The 21,283-nt window shown below is 38.6% G+C and overlaps 1 protein-coding gene and 1 long non-coding RNA gene across 2 annotated transcripts in view; both read right to left on the reverse strand.

Annotated features, from left to right (window-relative positions):
- kirrel3b (kirre like nephrin family adhesion molecule 3b) overlaps positions 1–21,283 on the reverse strand; it is a 204,815-nt gene that overhangs the window by 153,117 nt on the left and 30,415 nt on the right. The window lies entirely within an intron of this gene.
- On the reverse strand, positions 9,508–17,087 carry LOC129359299 (uncharacterized). The gene is made up of 3 exons (XR_008605886.1): positions 16,664–17,087; positions 9,781–9,956; positions 9,508–9,710 (listed from the first exon to the last, which is right to left on the reverse strand). It is a non-coding gene; the product is annotated as an uncharacterized LOC129359299 (long non-coding RNA).

Raw genomic sequence — 21,283 nt, forward strand, 5'->3', positions numbered from 1 at the left:
GCTAGGTAGATTATCAGAGGTCCTAAGCTGAGTGCTGCAGATTGTCGGGATTTAAGGATTTATTGGCAAGGGATTGACAGTGGCGCGCTTCGATGGTGATGGAGATTGAGAGCAGATGGCTGTGATTTGGGAATGATTATCCACCGGGTATTGTCACTGATCTCCATCATCCTGTTTCAATTTCTCAGGAAATGCCGCTCATCTCGAATAAAAAAAAAAAAAAAAAAAAAAAAAACTGGCTTTATGCTGCCAATGCACTTAAGCGGTTAGATTAAAAGCAAATCTTTCCCTTTTTCGAATTTTTTTTAACATTATCTAGATGTCTCTCTTGACCTCATGAGGTCAATTCTAGGTTTAAATGTAACCATTTAATATTATGAAACATCTGACTTTTAAATCATATCTCCTATCATATGGGGTGCACTTAACTTTTTATGCTTAGGTAAGATCACTTTGGATTATGACGTTAGATCATAGCCATGCTGAAGGAAAATATATTCCTCTCCAGAGATGGTCTGCCAAGGCACAGGGGCCAATTGACTTGCCAAAGAAAGAAATTAATTTGTAGCAATAGCAAGTAGGGAGTGCTGGAAGGCAAACAATATTAATCTCAAGCATGAGCATATGTCATCAGGCTGTTTCTTGGCACTCTAAGGTCCATTAACAACCAGTTTCTATCAAGTGTGAAAGTATGTCCAGAACTTAGTTGCACTAAGGTGAACTAATATTCATCACGTGGCATAAATAAAACCTAGTTAATCCCAGTGTTCTGTTCTTTACAGATTGTGTGGTCCGTAGAAATCTGTGGAAGATAAGCTTGCGATGATTTTACACCAACTAACTCCTTTTACACTTCTGCACACATAAATTCTGATTACATCCATACTTATATAACCAGTTGTAGTTAAACCCTGCAGGGATAAAAACACAATAGCACGGTAATACATTTTCCATTTCTATTCTTCATGGTCAACATGTCTGAGTTAAACTATGTTCTTGTTGGTCTGACTTTCAGGGGTAGAAAAAGCAGCCAGTTTCAATTCATTTCCATCCTTTTCTTCACAGTAATTGCTTCAGCTTCAAATTAAATTGCGAACGCACTATGAAAGAAATCAGTTTCAATTCATTAGCATTTTTTTTAATCCAATTTCTGTGGTACCACATAACATTTATATGGACAAAATATAAACCAGATGCTTTAGTGTATAACTACTAATGGGTTCATTATTAGATTGCCTTGGAATAATTAAATAAGTAAAAGATGGAAAATCTTCAGTGAAAAGTAAGTTTTTATTGAAAAAGAAAAATCAGGATCTACACCTTCTAGGCACACACTGTCTTGCATTTGTATTTTATGAAGCTGTACTGGCAGAGCAGCACTACATCTCAGTTTAGGTCTCTGTCCAATATATGTGACAGAACGTTCCGTGAAAATGGCTGGGGGCATAATTTACACTGGTATGAGTGAGAATCCCCCTGCCGTAAAGCATTAATAAAACCCCCGTATCTCTCTCTGTGATGAGGAATTCCAGGGATGTAGATGTGGACAAGTGTCTTCAAGCTGAATTAAAAGACCTAAGGGAGGTGAAAAGAAGTACAGCACTAAATTTGAAGATGGAGGCACCTCAGTAATGAAAGTTAGGGGTTACCATAGGTCACTAGTAACCTACAATAACCCTTTGACCCTAAATGTCTTACTTAAACTGCACAAGTATTTCATAGCCACTTTATTCAAGCAAGAATGTGGGTTCTGAGAAAAATCTGCTGCAGCTGACTATCTCCAGTTGTTGAAAGTTACTTTTCTCTTTGAGTTTTTTTTTTTATCTTCTTCTTTTCTTTCTCTCTCTTATCCATTCAGCTGGGAATAAAAAAACAGAAAAGTTGGCATGGCTGTGTGACTTCAATGTCACTTTGTCAGTGGAATGTTTAGCTACTTGTCAGTGCAGATTATTTCTAATGCCTCAGCCGACTGGTTCAATGACGGCAAATTCAGTAAACAACACAATTCATATTCTGAAAATGTTCAACTTCGAGAGAGCGTTATGAGGAATTTGAGGCTTCAATCTCATTTGTTCTACAGATTAAATATATGGGGGTGGGGAACATGAGCTCAGCTTTTTCCCAGTGAGGGGAGAGAAAACATACCCAAACCTCTGTTTGAGTAAGCTTTCAAAAACTGAAGGGTCCTTCTTTGTAAAGCAAGTCAAGGGAACAACATGTGCATGCAAAAAGGAGGAATAGAATGTCTGCAGAGCAGAAAACACAAGTGTATTACCATAATTCCAGCCTCTGGGCAAAGGTTAACATTGCTTCAGCACAAAAGGATACTTTACCCCTGCATATGATATACAATGGCTCAAAGAGAGCAATTAACTATTTAGTAAACATGCAGATTGTTTAGACTTCTAACTTTGGGAAGGACTCCTTCTTCTTTGCTATAGGCTTAGAAGCATTATGCAAATGGGAGCTTGTCCAGTGAGGAATATATGTGCAGTTGGAAAACATTTTGGCTTATGCCTTGGGAGCTAATTGAGTGCTCTGACAATGCAGTGCTTGGCTGGTTCACATACACACAAGGTTGGAAAATTCAATTTCACAGCAGGTTCAGAGCACTCTGAAAAAAAAAATGGACCTGGATTAAAGAGTCTGAGCTGGCTCTGTGGCTTCGTGTCTGGCTCTGTGGGTATATTCTTTTCATTACTTTGTTGTGTTTTATTGTTTTATTGACCAGCTGACAGTAACACTGATGATGGAAATACAGTAACATGCCAAAAATAAGGGTTTGGAAGATCAAATAAAAGTGTCATCTTTAGCTGGACAGGACAAATTTCCATCTACTGTATCGATGGATTAAATGAGCCTGCACATTTACCAACATCATAAAGGCGTCTATTCTGGGTATTGCCTGAGCCTTTCTTGAAACTCATTCAAAAGGTTCAATAGAGCAAAAATAAAGGCAAGGTTTATGTAATGCAAAATATATTCACTATATTCCTTGTCTGTTTTATTAAGTGGGACTTTTGTGGAGTGTGGTCTCCACGGTGATTTAAATCCAGTAAGTTAGCTTTAAAATATATTCATCAAGTTTTCACAATCAACCTAAAAGAAGATCCTTTGCTACCCTTATGTTTGACTACTTATTCGATTCATGTATTTATAGGGATGTTCTTGACCTGGTTATCTATTTCAAAGTAAAACAATGGTTTTGAAACATTAGTTTCAAAACATCATTTTGTATTATGGGTTAAAGTACTGCCAGATAGTTTTTGTTTTTTTGTTTTTTTCCCAGCAGTTCCACCTGTGGTACATTGCCAGTAAGAAAGGTGCGGTATCATGTGAGATAATAGAAGTCTTAGTCGGATAGGTCTTAGTCAAAGACCTATCCAAAATTTAAACACTTTAGTTTCATCCCCTTTTCCATTTTTCACTTTTGTACTCATCTTCACCAGCAGTTGTTTTTTTGTTTTTTTATTGGAGACACATAAACAAATTTTTTGACAGTAAGCTGTGACTAAATTACAGGAAATTATCAGTAATTGGTGCTGAAGTGGGAACAAAAAGTCTTCAAGATTTGTACAAATTAATGCAAAACATCACCCACCAGTTGGTTCTTTTTTGAGCTCAAAAACACCCCAAACTGAAAAGTCCAAGAGAAAAAGATACAAGACCTTAAAACAAAAAAAAGAAAGAACAAAAGCGAGCGAGAGAGAAGTTCTTCTCTAAGATAATTACATTTTGTTCAAATCAGAAAGATAACTCACAGGATTGCAAACTCCAGTCTTGTAATTTTTCAAGTGTTTGTCACCTTGACATTCATATGCTATGTTCACTTGTATGGTCCTTTCTAAGTAATGCATTGCAAGTGGCAGAGGACCCCAGCTGGTGCCTCTGTCTTGGACCTTGACCCATTCATGGCACATGGGTCAGGTCCAGTCATAGTGGATTGCTCTTCATGTCTGTCTTGCTGATACAGCTGAGAAAGAGGGTATGGTGATGTGTCAGAGCATGGCTAGAGGAAAACCCGGATAACAAGATAAGGAGAAACACACCCATTCACACAGGCTCATCATAAGATATGTAAAAAGATTTCAAATAGACTGACTGTTGCAAAATTAGGTAATCTTACTGTGATTAAAAATCACAGCATTTTTTTTCAGTTTTGTAGGATATTATGATAAATGCTACTCATAGTCAAGAGATTTACTTTGTGCTTAGATGGTTTTGATGTTGACAAAAACAAAAAAGAAGAGAAAAAAAACATTTAGTCAACAACCCTGAAGACAGCTGAAGAGAAGAGGATGTGGTGAAGATAAAAGCAAGTGTACTTTGAAGGTAAGGTTACAACACTCTTGGGACAGCCTGCAGATTTCTCATAGTCATCAACATAGACATGCCCTTGATCAAAGACGCACACTGCCACCATTGTTTGCGCCAGAGATAGAAGGAGGAAAAAAGTACTTCCTGCAGTGATCCTGAATACTAAGAAATCTATTTGTTTCAATTCCCTCTGAAAGAAAATCCAACTGAGTCAAGTTCTTGTCTTACAAATTAAAACCTGTGCAAAGACCAAAGTGCTGTTTTGTGCACATCGATTTTGGGCCCTGAACACCGCCAGAAGCCGTATTATTTCACAATGGCTAGTTTTTCTTGTTCCTTGCTTGATGGAATACTTTGAACCTATTAACTGTGTAGTTTTGTTCTGCCACAGTAATTGCTGGCAAAGTCTAGCTCAGGTTTGAATTAGCATTATAATGCAGAGAAGGCATGTTTTCAGTCAGAGCTACACTCCTGGGTTTCAATGCCAGATACCAGAAACATTAGCTCATAGGCACCACAGTTTTGTGTTGAACTCAGTCTCTTGCTAAATGATTCTTAATTTAGTGAGGACTTCTCTCTGTTTGAATACCTATCAGTTAGCATTTAATGCTAGAGGTGCCATAGATTATGCTTTGTATAGTAATGGGACTGCAGAGCCTGAGGAGGAGCGGTCGAATGATGTTAATTTCAGTACGAGGGTGGCCGGTCGTGGGAGGATACAGTTTGAAATACCAGACTTTTTTATATTTCTGCTAGTGAGCTGTATCTACCTCATACCTGATTTTACTGAGTATGACTGAAAGCAATTCCTTATCTTCTCTCATTTGCACTTTCTGCCAAAGATATTCTAAGTAGGTAGTGCATTGCTAATGATGCTGCCCTTCTGCTGTTTACCAACACATCTTCTCAACGCGGCAGAGAGAAACTGATAGAGACCAAATACAACTAGGGCATCTTGGAGCAGCCAAGTTGTATTTGTAGCAAAGTACAGTTCGTATTTTAGTCTGGTGGATGGCTCGTGTTTTTCTCCAGCAGGTTCAAAGGTCCTTGGCATTTCCGTTACATAAAGATGCAGCATCAGACACACTGAGCTTGCAAGTGAGCTGATGTTTTGTCTGTTGGTGTTCCAAAAATAAGGAAAGACGCATGATTGCCGAAGCAAATTCTTCAGAGTTCTGCCACACTTTGTGTGTTGCATCTGACAAGAAACTGAAAGCGAAATTAAGTCAAACATTAAGTCTATGCGTTATATCATCCCCTGAAGACACAGTGGCCTGCCATCAGTCATCTATTTGCTTCACTGTCATAAAGGCATATGTTGGACTTGTCCTGTCATGTTGCATTCTGTGAACTTTAAGATGGCCCTGACCTGCTTTATGTCGCCGCAGGGTGAGGAAGCTGTGGGGTGGGGAGAAGGGATGTGGGCTGGTATGCTGTGTCCCAGCATGAGTCTCTGGGGTCAGGTATAAGTAAGCGCACATGTGATATGCCGTCATCTTAATACTTACATGTTGCTACTTATTTATTTATTTACTCACTGTCATCCAATGCTCTCCTTGCATGCCCTGCCTCAGTTTCCAAAGTCCCTCTCGAGCTGTGTGACTTAATCAGTCTGACAGACTCTGGCTGCCTGGGGAAAGTCTCTCTCTCCACAGTCCCTTTCTCTTCAAGTTTACACTTTCTGTGACAAACCCATTCTGGCACCTTTCGAAATGCAGAGCTTTCTGTTGGAAAGCCCAGCATGGTTGCTTCACATACATGTATTCTAAGTTCACAAGCAAGTAAAAGTCCATGCTGCCCATAAAACATGCACCAATCCACACAGGTACATGAGGTGATGCACATACACAAGCAAAAGCAACAAAGTAGGCTGAAAATTTAAGATGTATACAATCACAAAGTCACAAATTTTGTGCCTCGCTTTACTTTCTCTTTCTTAAGTGGTTTCTCAAACTCTTCTGATGTATATAGAAAAAACGTTCTTGTTTTATTGTCATAATAGGATTTTTTCAATTACTTTTCAATGCAGTCTTATGCTTTTCAGTTCTTCAGTATATAAATTTGTTTCAATCATAATAAAAGCTGAAACTGAATAGTTCAAAATGCACAGCATTATTGCTGGCCCAGGTTCAAGGTTATGTCTATAACAGTGCTGCAGATAAACCACGCTACAGAAAATTTCCATGTGCAGCTAAGAACTCCTAAAGAGCTGCTATTCTATCTTTAATCTTGTCACAGAGAATCTCATTCAAAATAGAAATACTATAGCAATTAACAATTTCTATTACATGATGCAAATATCAACTGTCATATCCACGTCTCACAATAAAAGCTTAAATAAAACATCAACTGACTAGCCCACCGGACAGACTTTACTTTGATGAGAAATGTCATGTAGTTTTAATCCTGAAATCTCATTACACCTTTATTTGTGACTAAAGTTTTGCATGTGTTTGAGCTGCTGTATAATTTAAAGGTGTACACTTTTCTCTCTCTTCTTCCCTCAGACTGGACCCCACCTGACCTGCCTTTCATCAAAGTTCTCTTTATGGACAACTCTCATACTGATGGTACATGACAAACGTTTCCCCTGACATACCATTTCTCCATCCTCCAATCTCTTGTTGTTCTCTTCCACATGTCTAAGCATTCTAATGGCACAGGCTTCGAGGCTTTCTCTGGCCTGACAGAATCAATGGAACAATGGTCCTAAAGAGCAGGACAATCTGCAGCTTCTTTTTCTGAGGCAAAACAAGGTTACAAAAAACAGTTCTGATGGATGAGTTTTAGAAGTCTGAAAATAAACGTGCTTCAGAAAAATTTTCTCATTTTCTGGACTGAAATAAAGCAATAATGAGAACAGAACATTTTCAGTCTTAAAAAGTGGCAATGTGTTCACTTATTGGCTGCGCTTTGTGGACTTGCCATTCTTTCAGCCAGACGCTTTGCACTAATTTCAGTCTGTTTTCCTTTTATTTCTTGTCTGATAATTCCCACTTTATTTCCATTAAGCTTTGTTTGTTCACTGCGAACTGCTGCTGTAATTTATTAGGGCTGTCATTGTAAATGATGTGGCATGCCGACACGGCCCGGCACGTAGCATCGCCCCCTTTCCCTCTCTCCTTTTATGGAGAGCTGCCCTAGTTTTTGAGCATGGAGGAAGAGAGAAACATTACAATTAAGGTGGTGACATCAACCCCCCAGTGGCGATGCTCAGGGACCAGATGTCTTGTCAGAAAGATGCTGACCCTCACCTCCAGGGAGCGCTGGGTTGAAATCTGGTTCATCTCTCAGTGGGAGTAACACTACCACTGTTGTTCCACCATTAATTCAAGAAAAAAAATGAGGCTCAATTCTTTCTTACTAATTTATTGGGTTCTGGTTTTTGTGGGGATTAAATTCACCTAATTTATGTTCACTGGTCACTTTATTAGAAACAACTTACTATTGCTCAGTTTGGACGCAATTTGCTTTTAGAACTGCCTCAATTTCTTAACAGAATTAACAGTGTCAGAAATATTAGGAAGAGATTTTGGTCTAGATTGACAAAATAGAATCTAACAGATGATGGCGAAATTTTAGCTGCAAATCCATGACACCACCTCCCAATGGTGCTCTATTGTGTTGAGGTCTGATTACAGCTATTTCAGTTGAGATGCAGTGAATTTACAGTTTAAGAAGCCATTCTAAGTTGATTTACATATTGTGACAGGATGCATTATCCTACTGGAAGCAGCTGTAAGAAAATAGATACCAGTTTCCCCAAGAGTATTACAAGCCTGGCAGGTCACCAGGCTTCACACAGGTTTTTGAAATTTATTGTAAATAATTTTGTTTTACTTTTTCTTTAATACACCAGTAACATTAATAGCAAAACAGACAAAGGTATGTTTGTAGTTGATGCGCTGAATGGGTGAGAGAAACTGGTTATGCACCTCCAGATTTTTTTGTGAATCTGCTTAGATCATTTAAAATTGTCGATTCAAAAGGTGCTGTTGCAGAGCAAGTTAGCCTGCACCGGCATTTATATGATCTTTCTATGACGGCTCTTTTTAGAGAATACTGCACTAATGTACGAGTCGAGTACAAAAGCTGATCCCTCTTGCTTGACATGCACATATTAAACAAAAACTTCCAAAAGCTTGACCATAAAGCCTGAATTAGTTTCACTTTAATAGGCTTGTTTTAATATGCATTGAGTGTGAGACCGATGTGAATGCTTATCTTTGTGAACAAACTATAACTTGTGTCGTGTGTTTACATCTCACACACGCTCCCTCATATGTTCTGCTACATGGTTAGTACTGTGGCTCTGCTTGCAACTTGATAAAATGTATGTAAATGAACCTCACTCGCAAAGTATTGCCAATGTCTTGCAATAATAAATTACCATCTACTCATAGTTTCAAATTTCCTGTGAACTTTTAACATTTTTCAAAGTCTAGAGCCTGTGAACCCACATGAGGTTCACAGGCTCTAGACCCACATGAGGTCCACAGGCTCTAGAGCCCCTACCACTGGGCTTAGCATGTTTTCTCTGGGAGACCTTGGATATATTGTTGTCATAAATGTTATCACTGACATTATCAGCAACAAGATTTGGGTAGACTGTGTTTTTTTTTTTATCATTGTCAACTAAGGGGTCCAAAGTGTTCCAAGAAAATATTTCAAACATCATTAAACCACCACCAGCAGACTCGAAGCAGCAGACACACATGGATAAAAGTTTTTATGTTGTTTATACAAAGCTCCAATTGAATGTTACAGCTGAAATTGAGACTTAAGCAATCAGGTGACAATTTTACGACCTAGTCCAAATTTGGTAAGCCTTTGTCAACTGAAGCATCAATTTCAAAAAAGGCATATTTGTTTATATAGCTGCTTCTTAGTACAGGATATTTCATCTGCCTCAGACCATTCTACATAAACTCAAGAGATGTTTGTGTGTGATGACGCCTGCCATCTGGAACCAATAATCATGTAAGCTCTGATGTTACCTTTCTTCCCCATTCTGATGATTGGTTTTATCTGGAGGAAAACATCACCTCTTGATATTAAAATGCATCACATTGCTGCTATATGATTGTCTAGCTTTTAGTTTTAATATGCAATCAAACAGATGTGTCTTGAAAAACAGTAAATGATAGTATACATTATCAATCCAACAATAGCATACTTTCATGGCGAAGAGCAATTTGTAGGTGAAAAATGCTCCACCAAGAACTGATGACTGTTCTTGGTGTAAAAAAATATCTGTCCACATTAAAATAATTTCCTTGGCTTCTCAAAAGCAGATGAACACTTCTGGTCTCTCAGTCTTCCTCGGGCTCTGTTGTTTGATGGATGCCCAGTAAAAGCTGTACAAAGTGCATGTCATTTCTCTCACAGGGAGCCTTGGAGGAAATGCAATCACAAAGAGATTTTATAATCTTCACTTTTTCATTTCCAAGCTCAGGATACTACCTGTTTCTGTGGTTTTTGTCCTGCTTCCCTTGTATAAGGCAGTGGCTGCCTTTTTTTAGATCAAAGACACTTGTTTGGCTGTCTTCAAAGAGTCATAGAACTCTAAAAGTCACTTGTACTGCAGTGCTGTTCAGTCTTCATTTTATATCCAGTATGGAAGTGATGATCAAAAGGGTCTGTGTGGAGGGAGAAGCTAAAAGATGTCTGGTTTAGTAGTAAACAACAAATACCAAATCCCAGACCCACATGAGGTTCACATTAAAGAACTGTCCTTCATCCAAAGTCAGACATGAACTTGAATATGAATTTAGTATAGAAGTGTGTGAACTGATTTTGGAGGTTCATTTTTAAATGAATATAGTACATATCACATTTAAATCATAGACAGGCCACAGACATTTCCTAATTCTATTATATAGTCCATATAGGAGTAAAATGTAAATGCATTAAGAGCCTTTGAATTAAGAATCGTAGCCAACTTTGTGCCTTTATGCAGTACGGAGCATGACCATATGGGGAATTCTCTTCAGGCAGAGAGAGATTCAACATAAATTTAAGATATAGTTTCTTCACATCTGAAATAAGGCTGTACCAGAGTTTGTATAGCTGCTCTGAGCAAATTACATTTTTTAATGAAAGCCCTGTTAATAATTCACAATCATAACCTAGGGAAAGATTAGGGGCCGTGTGCCACGGGGAGGGATTCGTCGGGACCCTTGTACATCCCACTGTGAGCCTCTGGATACCATGCTGAATTTTTAATAACGGAGACACTCTGTGCTGGGACAAAGGCAATGACTCGTCCCCAGCAGATCATAGGGAAACATACATTAAAAGTCATCCAAGGGTATTTTTAAAACCAGTAATGGGGTAAATAACTCTGCTAGTCTGCCACAGGCAAACAGCACTTAGTCTTTGGGAAAAACCATTGAGACATAGTTTGAGCCAAAGCTGTTTGGAGTGAGATAGGGAAACAATGTAAAGTAATAGAATTAGCGTGCGACCAAAGTGAGGAATAATCACATTTGTGCTTGTTTGCACAGATGCACAAATTCTCCACTCAGACAGCAAATACACTGGCGTTAAGGATTAGGGCTGCAACACACAGATATGTTTTCATTTTTGACAAGAATACTCTCCCTTTTTAAATTAATTTTATATTTTCCTTTGCTGTTTTTGTTGTTCTTCATTCTCCTCTCTCTCCCCTTCCTCAAGAGCTCTATATCTTTGTTTACCTTGGAGGACTTTGTGTTGTCATTATCATCAACTGTCCTGTATTAGATAGCATTCAATGTAATGTAGGACAAAACCTTCAAGCCTTCCTTTCGGCGAAAAAAAGATCAAGACGTTAACCCTTAATGCCTCTTTCTTATCCTTCATTAAGTTCAGGAAATCTTTTTATTACATGTTCATGCTGTTACAAGTGTAACACAGGCCAATTCTTTGGAAAAAATAATTGTAATATAAGAACATATTGATTTGATGAATTACATCATTGCTATCAGAGATTGCACATCTAAATCTTATGTTCTTAAGACCAGTGCCTATGAATAGTTCATAGAATGAAAACTACACTTGACATGTCTGCTATGCAGTCAAATATATATGCTGACAACTGGCGATGTATCTTAATTTAAAGCCTGTGTAGCTAAAACAGTGTTGCACTTGTTGCTGTGTGTTTTTACAATAATGGAGGTTTAGCATTTACATTTTCTATTACTATTATTATTTTTCTGCTAAATGTTGAATCTGGATCTTGTGCATTTGGCATTGCTATTTACTTGTCCTTGTATCCAGTGTTTTTAAAAAGCAATGACTAACCGACACCCTCAAATGGTCTTTCCGTTAAATAGCCTGGTAAAATCCAGCTCCTTGTCCTGTGCTATTTGCTACGTACATAGTGTATGGGCTCTGAGCTGTTGAGAAACGATTGCTCTGGTGGCAGGGACTCTGATAAAGTTTTAAGTTCATCAGAATTTGAAACAGATTAAGTTTCTAATTTTACCCAATCGCTAACATTCGCCCGTGATGTATGTAATGTCCCAAATCGATGTTAAAAAAGCATACTGAAAATGGTCTGTGCTGTAAAAAATTGTTTTTCTCTGCAAAGGGAGAAATGCTGATCCAAATGAGGCAGCTGTTAATGTTAATTCAATATTTGGAAGTGTGTCCAACACATAGAGAATGGCTTTGTTCACTTCCTCCCCATCCATTGCTAAAACTACAGGCAGACTACAATTCTAAAACGGCGCTTTAAAATCATTATCGTTCACAACTTATCCTTCTGTTCACTAATTGGCTCCATCATCTACTGGAGACAGTTCGAGTCAGAAGGGAATAATCCAATCTGTATTGTTGGAGAGATTTTTTTTTTCAGCAGAATTATACAGGAAGGCAACGGGCAGCAGCTAACAGTGACCTCACTATTACTAACTCCACCCCTTTCTTGATGTATATAACACCTGCGTGTGTGTTCTTTTGAGAGGACAAATATGGCGGTTTGACCATCCCATCTTGACTCATCTTAGTTCTTTGTTCTTTACAAGGAGATATCCACTCAGTTGTCATTAGAGGAGCCCTTCTCTTGTAACATTATAGCTTTGGAAAAGGCTTCAATAAACTGGCATAGCTTTTAGGGCTCTCTTGCTCTTGCCACTCTAATCCAATCTCTGATGTGGAGTCTGTTCATCATTGTGCACCGCAGGCATTCTTTGTGTCGCTGTGCTCTAGGTTGCACAGGAAGTAATAGATGGCCTTGCCCTTGGTTCACCTAAGGGTCTTCCGATTCCTCTTCAGCTGTTTGTCTTGAGGTCATCCCAAGTGGGTCAGAACTGTGGTATTTTGATTTGATTTAATCAGGTTTAAAAGGTTAGAGGGGCACAGAATTTAAAGGTGTTTACCCTTCCCTGGGCTGCGAGCAAGTCCTCTGCCATTTAGCATTGGGCAGCGGCCAAAGGAAAGTGCAAAACTGAAATGACTTTTGTGCTCCTTTGTGATTTGCACTAATGTCCCCTAGGGACTGAGCAATGACCACTGCGAGGTCCCCCAGGATGCCAGCCAGATTGAAAGTCCTGCCAACAGATTTGAAAGGATTGCAAATCATTTAAACTCCAAAATGTGCATTAGCAATTTTTTTTTTTTTACTGCCAAGGCCAGCCTCCACAATATTAAATTGGACTTGATAAAATAAAATCAGTGAGTGCAAAAAGAGCTCCTCAACCTCCAAAAGAGTTAAGTGAATATTGAAGTGGTGACCAAAATAATTAATTATACAGTGATGCAATTTGTTTACTCAGGTTTCTGACATCCACTTGAACAACTCAACTGATAAAGAAATAACCTCTGATGACATTAGAAGACTTTTTGAGGTATGCTGAGGCAGAGACTTGTGGCAGTGAAAAAGAAAGTATGGATTACTGTCAGTTGATCCTGCCTGTGAAACCAAATTATTACTGTTATGAAATAGGCAGTATATCAAAGCAGGCTGAGTGAATCCCACCTTTAGTATACAAATAAAAATCATCACAAGTGCTGGGTTGAAATCAATTCTGCTATATTCTTACATTAGGATACATTAAAAATTAAAATCAATACAATTCTTTATTTAGAGCATGTTATTGAATCTACTTTTAAAAGTCCTCTCTCCCTGCTCACATACCCCAGGGTTTCTCATCTGTTATTGTGCTCTGACAGATTGCTAGTTGGTAATGCAAGGGAGGGCATACAATGTATGCATGCACAGCTCTTTCTTTATGCTGGTTCTGTTAGATGAAGCCCTGCTTAGTAAAAGTGCATTGACACAAAGGAAGAACAACATTTTCATCATCTATGTCAAGGAGTCTGAGTCACAAAGTGTTTACGGCTGGTTTAAAACAACAGAAAGACAATTGTAATATGGCCTGGTGCCAGTCATTGCAAATGTAAAAGAGTTTTGTTGAAAGGGTGGGTGGGGGCAGGGGGTGAAGTTTCTGGCTGCAATGGACTTGTGAATGGATCTCTTTTTTCCAAACTGCTTAGGTCTTTTAGTGGGAAAAGCAGGTGGCTCAAAGCCCCCTTTTTGGCATGTGGGAAAAAAACTGAACAAAAAAAGTGCCAGTTATAGACATTATTCTTTCTCAAAGCAAGCACCACCATCCCCCCACTGCCCACCCTTGGCAGATTTCAAAACTTTGGCACGGATCAAGGGTAAGTTTGTGCCGCTATTGTGTCAGATGTGCTTTGCTGAATAAAACATCTTTTGGTATCGGTGCCAGATCAAATAGCCTTTTAAAAAAGCTTTGGCTCTCATCATTGGTGTCTGACACCACAGAGGGAACAGTTTTCTCTTTCTGAACCCCGCCGTCCAGCCGTGCTTAGCAGAATTAGGATGTGAAAATAGATGCACAAAAGTGAGGAGTAAACGCGGGTGACTGTTTCACACAAGGATGCTTAACAACTGCTCACGCGAGTGGTCTTTATTATATTTGAGACAGGAAGCATACATCAGCCTCCAGATTTGCTTACAAATGGAAATGCTTCACACATTATCTGCTATGAGTATTTAACGCTCACTGTTGTGGTAATGACAGTCGGGGACACATCGGCATTCACTAACAGGTGAGGGGCTTCTGCCATCTTATATGCTGCTTGTACACATTATAAGGCTTATTTGCATTTATATTGCAATTCAAGGTTTGCAGCAGTAATTGTAAGAGCTAAGCAAACGTCCACAGATGCCGCACATCCACACACATACACAGAGAGTGTGCATGTGAAGTGTCTGGGAATAAGAACCTTCTTCTTGCTAGTCCTGTGTTAAAAATCTTCAGCATGAAAACACAAAGTGGGAGAAGCCGCAGTAAACAAGATGGGGAAGCGAATGAGCAAGATGATAGAAGTTGTGTCCTAGTGTAATATTGGGCTGTCCAAGAAACTTCCTTACAAACACCAGGAAGTTGTTATCTGATCGGCCACCCAATTCCTTCGGTGCCACCTGCACCGAAGCACCACATGCATCTTAGGGCTTTTCGCTATCATGTCGATGGATTGCTTGGCTGGTTCTCAAACAAATGTTTAGAGCACCAGTGGAGTAAACGGCTCAACAGAGGTAGGATTATTGAGCTGTTCCTTGCTCGCTTGTGATCTGCACAGATCCCACACCATCCATGAACAAATTGAACAAAAAGGCAGTAGGAGAAATCATAAATGTTGTTCATTCCTGGAAAAGTCTGCTTGGTTACAGGTAGAATGCTGTTACATTTCTAGAAGGCACAAAAGTGTCTACTTTAAAATAAGGAAACAACCAAGAATGCTCTGCATTACCACATATTATATATAACTGACACGCAGTCAAATTAAAACTTATGTCATCAGCATTCACATATTTCATGCTCACTTAGCATAAATGTGATTTTTTTTTCTCCAGTTTTATCACATTCAGAGGAAGACATGACAGCTAAATTTACATTGGGAAACTATTAGTTATGCTGACAAAATGGAGCTAATGGGTTAATCGTACACCTGAATCACACTTTTAAATACCTCACAGTCGATTTATACTAGGCTCTCCTGCTTACACGGTTTCTCACATTCACTATACCACCCTCCTCCATTTCTCTGGCTTCAACTCTTGTCGCTAACTGCTTAATTCCTCATCCTTCATCCACTAATCCCACCTCGTATCTCAACCTGCATCCTTCATTCTTCCTTTCCTACCACACATATTACTCAGATCCTCAAGCTCTCATTTTTCTTCCTTTCATCTTTATTTTTTCATTCCTCTTTTTGTACTTACATGATTTTTCCCCAAAAGCTCCTCATTCCCTCTACATGAATCCTTCATTCCCTCCTGACTTCATTCCCTATCCTTACCTCCCTCATCCTCAAACCTACTTCCAAAATCATCATCTCTCTTTCCAATTTCCTTCTTTATTTATCTCTGTCTAATTCATTCATTATTCTTCAACTCTGCCAACTTAATCCCCCATTTCTTATCCTTTAACTTTTGTCCTCCACCCCTTATTTGTTATCATTCATTCCACACTACTATCTTTCTCACCCCTACCTTCTCCAGCCCTTCACTATACCCCCGTCATCTTTTATCCCTCCCTCAATAATTCCTACCTCCCTCATGGATTATCAATGAACACTCACTTCTACATCTGTCATATTATTATTATCAGTGTTACCTCCAACTCTGCTTGTTCCTTCTTTCCTATTATGTACCCTTCATCACTACCGCTTTATCCTTGAGTTATTATTAGGTAGTCTTGACAGGTGAGAGGTTAGTGATGAATCCACCAAACTTCACTGATCTTTCTCCTTGACAATGTCCAAAAAGCTCCTCAAAACAACTTTTAAAAAGACTATCAAATGGAGTAGCTCATGTGAGAGGATGTTCAGTTTCTCCTTTAAATCTGTATAACTTCAAAATACAAAATGGTATCAAAATTAGAATGATTCAGTCACACATTAATTCCCCTTACCTTCATAAAAATTTAAAAAAGGTATGTTTTGAACTGTTTTGTTGATACTAATAAACACACCTAAAAGGATTTACATCAAAATATTTCCAAATTAGACAGCTAAGAAAGCTTTAATCTTGCTTTAGAGTGAAAACCTGCTTTTCTTATTTTATTATTGTTATTGCCAGTCCTATTTACGTATTTCAGATTACAACCTCCATAACCTCATGTTCTTATTTTTTTTTGTGTTTTGATGACAGATGTTGAGTCATGTGTGAACCTCATGCCAGTATAGAACAACTACTGCATTTTTTTAAAAATAGGGCTTTTTGCATCTTAAATAGTTCTATACAGCACACCAGATGAAAATTTGAAGGATATGGTAGGGCTGAATGAGGAAAAATTAACATTTCAGTTAAACATTTTGACAAAATACTTACTAATGTGCCAGGAGGGATTATGACAGGAGGAACAAACTTCTCATTGTGGAAATGTCTGAAGTTGCTTTGTTTTAAAGTTTGAAGCACCTGTTTTCCACAGGCGATCACAAATGCTTGAAGCAAGATTAAAAAAATAAAAATAAAAAAATCATCTATAGCTGAGAAGATGCTGGATTAGTGGATAGGAGAAAAAGCATGTTTAAAACCATCAATATCTTTCTTCTGACCTAGCTGATCCAGTATTTTGAAAAATAACACACTGATCCACCACTATTCTCCTAGCAACACTGCGTCTACGAACAAATACAACCCTGTGGAAGCCCTGTGGACAAAAACATAGTGTTTTGTTTCCTGTGTGTTAAACTGCAATTTAGAAACCAGTAATCCTTGCCATAATCTTTCACCAAATCCTGACCGGGGTTAGAGAGGGCTTCCACACTTTTTTTATATGTAACAGCTGAGCTCGCCTCAAAAAAGAGACAAAGTTTTTCAACCAGTTTGCAGATGAAATCTCAGAAGGAAAGAGATTTGACAGCAAATAGCTGAGAGAAGAGGTGCAGCTGCTCCCCTTGCCTTCACAGGTGACCCAGTGATCACAACGGCATCTGGTTGAATTACTTAACACTGCCGCCCAACAGACATGTAATCCGGGATAATGCCCTTTTGCTGAGTGCTCCAATCTGGGTAAATTCATCCCTGAGGAATGAGATCCAGCAGCGGAGTCTCAGGGAGAGAAAAAGAGAGAGAGAGATGAGAAGAGAGGTTGGGTTTGATTGGTTGGTATTACAGACAACTGCTGGCCTGAAAAGAGGGTCTTCAAGATAGATAATGAAACGTAAGCGTAAACAGCTTGATTTTGTTGACCAACTGAATAACAAGAAGCAGTTTTCCTGGAAGAGTTAAAGTTAATCATTTTTTTTTCTTTTCCTCGCTGACCTGAATCCTGACAGACTCAAATTGAGGCTTTCGTCCACACTACTGTTAGTGAATAAACCCATACATTGCTCAAGATGAACCCAGTCAGTGCAGTGTTATATGGTCCCTTCATTTACTCTATGACCAGTATATTCTTTTAAAAGTTTTATCTGCCATCAAACAGAACAGTCTTTTTGATTCCTTTTTCCACTGTCATCTAAATGCAATTGATTTTCCTTTGAAACTGCATCCCTTTGAATGTCACCCGGCTCCTGACAAACATTGGGACTTACAAGTTCCAGCTGTCCAACGGCAGCCTCTAAGATTATTTATTCATATGTTTACTTATTACCATAAATATCCAACAGGGCTCAGAGGGATTACAGTGGGCTTAATCTATCGTGGCACAGAAATGAGCAGGGGTCACAGCAACTGAGGTGATTTAAGCTGGCTAGCCTTGATGGGACATGCAGCACAAACAAGAAAACAAACTACATGTCACTGGGCTCCATCATGAGCTGATGACATCATGTGTCACTCACTGCATGGCTGTGGTGCAAGTTGAGAAAGTCGTAGTGCTAAGGCAAGGATGTGTTTTTATGTGTCCTATGGTGCATAATAACTGTTTTGAATCCCAATACTCTTTTATAAAGCAAAGCATTTTAACAGCATTTTCTGACTCTCGCCTCTTAAGGCCAAGGCTATTGGAAAGGCAACAAAATGTCTCCATGTTTTAAAAATCCAACACAAACATGGTAGGGCTCAGAGGGATCCTTTTACTTGTTAATATTTTAAAAACTTTTCATCCATCTTGCATCCTTCAATGAAATTGGGGAATGTTATCTACTTTTTCTAGTCCAAATCTGGGAGTGGCCAGTCACAAACTAAAAATCTGACTTTTTTTTTTTTTTTCTAATCAGTGAATGCATCATACATGTGTGCTGTGGGATCACACTGACAACAAAGTTCTTTAAGTGTGGAAGTTGAGAGAAGAATCCTCAAAGTTTGTGCTTTCAGTGAAGTGTTAAAAAAGTTAATGAAAGTGTGAAAATAATTTGAAACTTCTAGAAAAAATATTGTTCGTGTTCTTCTAGCTTGCCATAACAAAAATGTTAAACATACTAGCGGCACTAATCTTGTTAATCTAGTAATCAGGTTGCTCAATAATAAATAACCAATCTACATGTAAATAAAAAAAAATAAAAAAAAAGTCCATGACAGTCTCTGATAAGAGTTTAGAATGTCAACTGAGTAATAATTTTGCCTGGTCTATGACATTTTTGTAAAACATTTTCTTTATTGCTGAGCTGTGTGGAGAGTGCTCTCTCACTTACACACACATTGTTACATTGCTTATGACCCTAGCATAGATAGTGATAGTCAATCACTGTTTACAAAAATTAGTGATTTAGCAACCTAACATAAAAGCATGTTAGAAAATTTTCTTCTCAAATATGATTTCTTTACACCATCTCATAGAAGAAAAGTTCAAATGTTGAGATATTGTAAATTTCTACATTCTCAGTTATGTCAAAAAGTTTTGTTCACTACAATCTATCTTGTAAAAAGAGAAAATGTTGGCAGGTCAAGGCTTCACAAAACTTAGAAACTTCAGAAACTTCCTATAAAAATCTCTGTGCACTTTGTTCTTTAAAGAAAAAATATAAAACCTGGACTAGAAATAAGAGTACATGGTAGGTTTTTTTTTGTTGTTGTTGTTTGTTTGTTTGGGCTTTTTTTAAATAAATATCTAAATCCAAACAACATTGGAAAGACATTTAATTATTCCTTGGCCGAGAAATATGAATCATAGCTTGCTGAGGAAAAGCGGATTTAGAGACGTCAGACAGCAGTTAATAGACAGCAGTAAATGAAATAAGGGCTTTTCGGGGGGTAGTAAGACATGCTTTTCAGGACTAAAAAACAGCTTAGCCGGGCCGGGTAGCAAAGTCAGGGGTTCTGACAAGAGATGGATGAGGGGGTGAGAGATAATGAAGGTGGTGGAGGAGGAAAAGAAGGGACAGGCGATCTTTAAGAAGATTGAGTTTTAATTCCTGTGCAGTCACTCTGCCCCTAGTGGACACAGCTTCTGCCTGACTAAATGATAAGCCAAGGGAACTTGTGTGTTCTGTCACTAAAAAAGCAGATCGAAAACAGTTAATGTGACAACATGCAACTTTTTTTGACAATGTCCTAATTCTCAAACATATAGAGCATGAGTTTCTCTGAGTCTTTTTCTACTACACTGGTATAATTGTTTCCTATAATAACCCCAATTCACCCACCAAGACAGGGCACTCGATCCCTGTCTTAACAAATAAATAAAAAAATTCTGGAAAAAAACAGTTGAAGGAAAGAAGTGGAAAATCGGGAATGGAAAAAAGAGCAAATAGCAAAGATGTGATTCTCCGCAAGGTGCGGAGAGAAATCATGACACTGAGAGCCACGTTAAGAATCTGAGATGTTGCGAAGATTGGAAGATGGGATGCAGGTGGTGGTGAGAGTAGGTGGATGCTATAGTGAATAAGTTTGGCCTGAGGTGAATGTGTTCCTTGAGACCCATCTTCATGATCCTCCCGACTGGTGCTGTGTCATCTGTCACAGGCTGGAGAGGTGACAGCACAGAGAGAAGGTGCCCTAGATGTGCTAACAGCAGACGCTCGGTCTGGGAGCAGATCGAACACCTTTCCCTGTCCTTATTCTCTCCCTTCGACATGTTCGTTTTGGGCCATTTATTTCTCAAAGTTACGGGAGGAAAAAAAAACAGCATTGTTCTCCATGAATCCACTCTAAGGAGCTGTCTTAAAATACCTCACATTTTTCATGTCAAAATTCAAAACTTTGTTTCTTAATTTTCCAGAGTTCAAAATGCATGTAAAGTATAAATGAGAATAGATAAATTTAAGGCTTAAAGCATAAGAAATGAAAGTCATGACAAAAAGGAAGGACGGAAGGAAAACATGGATAGATAGATGGATTAAGACAATGAGATGGGAAATACACTTTTACTCTGTTTGTGTTTATCGTACCTATCTAGCCCCGGAAAACAAATACATTTCTGTGTATTTCCAGACTTGTTCTACCCAGTGTCTCCTACTCAGCCTCTCATTTTCACACTTTGTGGCTGTCTCACAGGACAGCTGCGTATAAGTAAGTATATGACTGCTTGGACGACAACTCTCTCTTTCCCCCTGTTCATAAAAACAAGATTGTTTCTTTTCCCCCGCAGCTTTCTGCTGACACCGACTCGACACATAAACAGAGCCGTAATTTGTACAACAGAAAGCTTTGGGGAAGCACTTCTCTTTCTCCCTGGAGGCATGCAAAGAGACGGTTGGTTGTTATATCTTGTTTACCTGGCGGGGTAAGTGATATTTTATATTATGGTAATAACTGACTTTGCTGAAATGTGCCGCAATCCCATTTCAGTCCAGTTGCAGCAGTTATCTCATTCCAGTTAAATGAAATATGGTGTTAGTTGTTCCCAGGACTGAGACTAAACCTATGATGATATGTGCATGAAATTGTGATGTATAAAGCTTAATAAACTAAGGCAAAATGCACTTATATAAAGAAAAAATAAAAGCATCAGCTTCTAACAAATACAAATGAGCACACTTTTTCTCTTGAATGCAGAAAGCAGCAGCAGAAGCAAATTTAGAAGACGCATAATACAGTGGAAGAAAGAAAACCAATGACTGATCA

Source organism: Poeciliopsis prolifica, unplaced genomic scaffold (genome assembly GCF_027474105.1).
Source record: "Poeciliopsis prolifica strain line A6 unplaced genomic scaffold, Auburn_PproV2 SCAFFOLD004, whole genome shotgun sequence".
Taxonomy (NCBI): domain Eukaryota; kingdom Metazoa; phylum Chordata; class Actinopteri; order Cyprinodontiformes; family Poeciliidae; genus Poeciliopsis; species Poeciliopsis prolifica.